The following is a 6,088-nucleotide window of genomic DNA, read 5'->3' on the forward strand; positions in this document are numbered from 1 at the left end:
AACACTTGACAGGGCCAGTCCAATAAATAAAAATTAAAGGCCTATCTCATTAATTAGAACGTATATAATAAACCTCAATTTCAATTCCAGTCAATTTCAATCAATTTTCAATTTCAATTGATAAATTGAAATCAATGAATAAAATATATGATGAATCATAATAAAGTAATGTTTAACCCAGCATCATGAGGATAGTTTCATATTAGAAAATCAATTAGTAGAATTTAAAATTCACTGCCTATTCATGATAAGCTTATTAGAGAACTGGGAATGTAAGAGTTTCTTTAATAAATCGTGTCTTTGAGAAAGCTGTAACAAACATCATATTTAGTGTTATAACTTTAAAAGCTATCATTTACAAGTCAGGATCAAGTCAAGAATTCCTTCTATTATCACTGCAATGCATTACAGTTTTGGACATTATAGTCCATTAAATAAGGCCAGAAAAAGAAATGTGATATAATGCTTTTAAAGGACATAAGAAAATGGTAGTAATTTATAAATGACTTGAGTGTCTATAAGAAAATCTAGGAATAAATGTATACAAATTTTTAGAATTAACAACAAATGTACTACATTTGCTGTATGCAAGAAGACAGTCAATTAATCGTATTTCCATATATCTCAACTACCAATTAGTGATTAATGAATTTAATGAATTGTCATTAAAAATTGCCCGTTCAAGAAGCAACAATAAAAAAATACACTCTTCAGGATTAAATGTAGAAAAATATATGCAATACCTTAATGGAGAAAATTGTACAACTCTTGTGAATGACTTAAAACTTGACCTTGCAAGCCCCATGGAATGTACGAGACTAAGAGTGAACCCTAAGGTCAACTACAGACTTAAAGTGATTATGATGAGTCAATGCAGGTTCATCCTTGGTTAAAACAAACAAACAAATGTACTATTCTGGTGAGTGATGTTGGTAATGGGGGAGGCTATGCACAAGTGGGGGCAGGGGGTAGATGAAACTACCAGATGAAACCTGAAACTGCTGCAAATGATAAAGTCTTAGCAAAAAAGGCATCCTAAAAAATTGACCTTAAAAATAAGGATTTTAGGGGCACCTGGGTGGCTCAGTTGGTTAGGTGTCCAACTCCGGCTCAAGTCATGATCTCATGGTTCGTGAGTTTAAGGTCCTCATTGGGCTCCCTGTTGTCAATGCGGATGCTCTGTCTCCCTCCCTCCCCCTCCCCTGCTCATGCTCTCTCTCTCTCAAAAATAAACATTAAAAAAAAAAAAAGGATTTTAGCATGTTTGTTAATAAAAGTCTCCATATCTCACACTGATGTTAATTCCCTAGAAAATTACGTTGGATACAATGTTCTTGCATCAAAATTCCAGACAGGATTTAATGGAACTTAAGAACTGAGTTTAAAAACAGTAAAATACTAAGAATAATTGACATAATTGTGGAGATAATATATGAGACTGGAAGGCTTGCCCTAACAAATAGGAAGACATAAAGAGCAAAAATCAGGAGCACCTGGCTGCCTCAGTCGGTGCAGCACGTGACTCTTGATCTTGGGACTGTAAGTTTGAGCCCCACACTGGGTGTAGAGATTACTTAAAAATAAAATCTTTAGGGGCACCTTGGTGGCCCTGTCAGTTAAGCGTCCAACTCTTGACGACTCTTGATTTTGGCTCAGGTCATGATCTCATGGTTCCTGAGGTTGAGCCCCATGCTGGACACCGCGATAACAGCGCAGAGCTTGCTGGGAATTCTCGCTCTCCCTCTCCCTCCGCCCCTCCCCTGCTTGCATGCACTGGTACGCTCTCTCTTTCAAAATAAATAAATAAGCATTTAATAACAAATAAAATCTGTAAAAAAAAAAAGAGCGAAAATCTTTAAAAGTGCACGATTTGTCACACGGATCATCAAATGAACCAAGGAAAAGAAGATGAACTCCAGAAACCGTTAACTGCGTATATAAAAGACGTGTCATTAAATAGTGATATTCAAACGAATACTACTACTGCTCTTGGGTTCAAATCCTGGCTTCTCCACTTACTGGTTTTGTGCCGTTGTGGGAAATATTTGCTCTCTCTTTCCCTCAGTTTCTTTATTTGTACGGTGGAAATGATAACCCTTTTCTCGTGCCAGTGTTGTGAGGACTAGAGGATATAATGTAAATACAATGGCTACTACGTAAAAGACGTAACGGTTGTTAGCCGTTACATGAGCGTTTGGTATATGGCATTGGAAATGAGCTGTGGAAAGATGGATGACAAAACTACTTATGCTGGAACAATCTGCAATCGATGTAGAGACACAAAATGAGATTTTAAAGATAACAAACACCACAACCTCTTCATTTTGATAAACTTGAAAAGAAGACAAATTAATAAATAAACGTAAGAGAAGACGTAGAGTATCGTACTTGTGAACCCGAGCAGGGAGAGATCTATAAACAAGATACAAAAGGTACAAGTCAGAATAAAAGACTGATGATTGGATACCAAAATTGAAATTTTCTGTGAGACAAAAGACATCATAACCCAAGTCCAATGATAAGCACTGACTGAGAAAGAGGTCTGTAACCGAAAGTACTGAAGATCCACAATATATAAAGAGTTAATAGGAAGCAATAATGAAAAGTCAAATGAGCTGGTAGAAGCAGAGTTAATGACCAAGAACAGGCAATTCACAGGAGAACAAACCTGAAAGACCAAGGATCTAGGAAATAGGCATATATTTGTTAATATACATGGAACTACAAAATGAAGAAATGATATATCTCAAGCCCATCAATATGGCAGACATTAAAAAGTAGGACAGTGCCAAGTTTTCAAGAGGGAATGAATAAAGCCGACTCTCTGACACTGCTGGAGGGCATACAAATTGGTAGAAACAATCTCAGGAGTCATTTGCCGATACCTAATAATACTGAAGATGTAGATTTCCAAAGAGTCACCAATTCCACTACCTGGTAATGTCTCCCCTCTTCCCCCACCTCCCCCCTAAAAAAACCCAAAAAACCCACAACACAGTATATCGCACCTTTATGGGCTGAATTGTTTTCCCCCAAAATGCATATGCTGAAGTCTCAACCTCCATTTCACTAGGATGTGGCTGTTTTTGGAGACAGGACCTTAAAAGAGGGCGATTATGTTAAAATGAGACCATTAGGGTGGGCCTTGATTCGACCTGACCTGTTGCCCTTAAAAGAAGAGGAATTTTGGACGCTGTGGGAAGTCAGTCATCTGCAAGCCAAGGAAAAAGGCCTCGGGAGAAAGCAAATCGGCTGACACACCCTGATCTTTGACTCCCAGCCTCCAAAAGTGTGAGAAAATAAATTTCCGGTGTTTAAGTCGCCCAGTCTGTGGTACAAGTATACCTCGGAGATGTTACGGTTTCAGATCTAGGCCACTGCAATAAAGCCAATATCACAATAATGCAAATCAAATGAATTGTCTGATTTCCCAATGCAAATAAAAGTTATGTTGACACTGTCCTATAGTCTATTAAGTATGCAATAGTGTTGTCTGCAGAAAAAATGTACATACCTTAATTGAAAAATACTTGAATGCTAAAAAATGTGAACCATCATTTGGGCTTTCAGTGAGGCAGAATCCCTGATCTCAGACAACCATGACAAAATTAATAATCAGGAAAAGTTTCAAATACTGTGAGAATTATCAAAAGGTGACAGTGAGACACAAAGTGAGTAAATGCTGTTGGAAAAATCGTGTTAATGGACTTGCTCGATGCAGGCTTGTCCGAAAGCTTCAATTTGTAAAAAATGGAGTATCTACGAAGTGCAATAAATGAAGTAGGTCTGTATTTCGTGTTGGCAGCCAGGGCAAACAAATACAACATACATTACGTGTGCGCACAGACATATACACGTGCGTGTTTGTGGTAACGAAAAAAAGGAAACAGTCTATTCATCAATAAATGGCTAGAGGAAAGAGTTAATCCAGAGAGGCAGTGAGGCATCTTGGTTAAGAATCTAGTCTTTGCATTTTTCCAAAAAAAGACATCCAGATGGCCAAACAAACACACGAAAAGATGCTCAACATCAATGATCGTCAGGGGAAATGCAAATCAAAACTACAACGAGAAATCACCTCACACCTGTCAGAATGGCTCAAACCGACAACACAAGACACAACGGGTGTGGGTGAGGATGCAGAGAAAGGGGAACCCTCTCGCACTGTTGGTGGGAATGCAACTGGGCAGCCAGTCTGGGAAACAGTATGGAGATTCCTCAAAAAGTGCAAAATAGAACTACCCTACGGCCCAGCAATTGCATTTTTAGGTATTTACTCAAAAAAATGCAAAAGTTCTACTTCAAAGGGACACACGCACCTCGATGTTTACGGCAGCATTCTCTACAGCAGCCAAATCATGGAGCTAGAGAGCCAAAGAGAGAGAAAGACGAATACCACATGATTTCACTTATGCGTGGAATTTGTGAAGCAAAACAAATGAGCAAAGGGAGGGGAAAAAAAAAAAAAAGAAACCAAGAAACAGATTCTTTTTTTTTTTTAAATTTTTTTTTTTTAACGTTTATTTATTTTTGAGACAGAGAGAGACAGAGCATGAACAGGGGAGGAGCAGAGAGAGAGGGAGACACAGAACCTGAAACAGGCTCCAGGCTCTGAGCTGTCAGCACAGAGCCCGATGCGGGGCTCGAACTCACGGACCGTGAGATCATGACCTGAGCCGAAGTCAGACGCTTAACCGACGAGCCACCCAGGCGCCCCAAGAAACAGATTCTTAACTACAGAGAACACACTGATGGTTACCAGAGGGGAGGTGGGGGGGGGGCGGGGGGACATGGGGATAGATGATAGGGAGTCAGGAGGGCACTTGTGATGAGCACTGGGTGTGCACTGAGCACTTAGCTAAGCGTAATGTAAATAAAATAAATAAATTTAAATAAAAACTAAACAACTAGCTAGCTAACTACCCAACTAACTAACTAAAGGAATCCCGTGTTTGGAGGCTGGTGCAAATGTCAACTCTGCCACTTCCTACTTGTATAAACTTGGTTGAAGTTTACTTATTTTCTTTGGGCCAGAAACTGACGCTGGATTCAAAGTTTATAAATCCAGCAATTTCACCTCTATAAGAGGAAAATTTAAAAACAAGCAAACAAACAAACAAAAAAACCACAAACCTTCCACTCCATCCAGAACCCGGAAGTGAAATTCACTCGAAATCTCAATGGAGAATTAAATAATTGGACTACCTGCTTCTTTAAAGAGTGGATGAAGGTCAGGAAAACATCCAAATGCAAATGAGATGGGGAGGGGAATCTAAGGAGCAAATATATTCCTCTGGAAAAAGTGTGACTTAAGGAGAAAGAAAGTATACTCGTGGTCTAGGCAGGTATTCGGCTATATTTGTTTCATCTTCTAATTAATTGGACACTTTTTCCACCTCAGCACCTTTTTGCATTACCTATTTTAAAAATAGCATGCATTATTTTGAGTATCGCTGTCATAATATTCTTTTTATTTCAGAGATGCATGGCCTCAATTTTGCAATCACTCTGAAGACTGCGCAGTTTATCACCATTATTAAATATTTTACGTTATATTTCATGCACTTCTATAGACCTTTGAAGCTAATAGTTTAACGAGGGCCTGCTGATAGAATATATTACAAAGAAAGCTCATGAATTCACGAAGGGACACGCACACACCATTTCAGCATTTGGGGCAAATCGGGAGGGAGGGTGGTGAAAACAAATGAATCATATATTGGTCACACTGAAGTAACCATTTGGACCAAGCTCTTTGATGTTGGCAAGGCCCCAGGGCCAAGTGAATTTCATTCTTCAAAGAAATAGTTACATCAACCATAAAATCCCTTTTAGTGTTCTCAAGATCAGAACAGGGATGGAATGCAGATAACTTCTACATTAGCACTGATACGTAGAGATACCATTACATAATCTATACTCTAGAATATGTTTGAAGACAGAACATGGCATCGGTGATGGATGTTTGAAAACTTATACATTATCCCAGAAGTAGAGGACAGCAAAATCTGGCTGATCATTCTTTTAGCTCTGACCTCAGTTCCTGGCAGGTACGGAGACCGTCTTTCCCAGAAAGTGAATTGATGGC

Source organism: Panthera tigris, chromosome X, assembly GCF_018350195.1.
Source record: "Panthera tigris isolate Pti1 chromosome X, P.tigris_Pti1_mat1.1, whole genome shotgun sequence".
Lineage (NCBI taxonomy): Eukaryota > Metazoa > Chordata > Mammalia > Carnivora > Felidae > Panthera > Panthera tigris.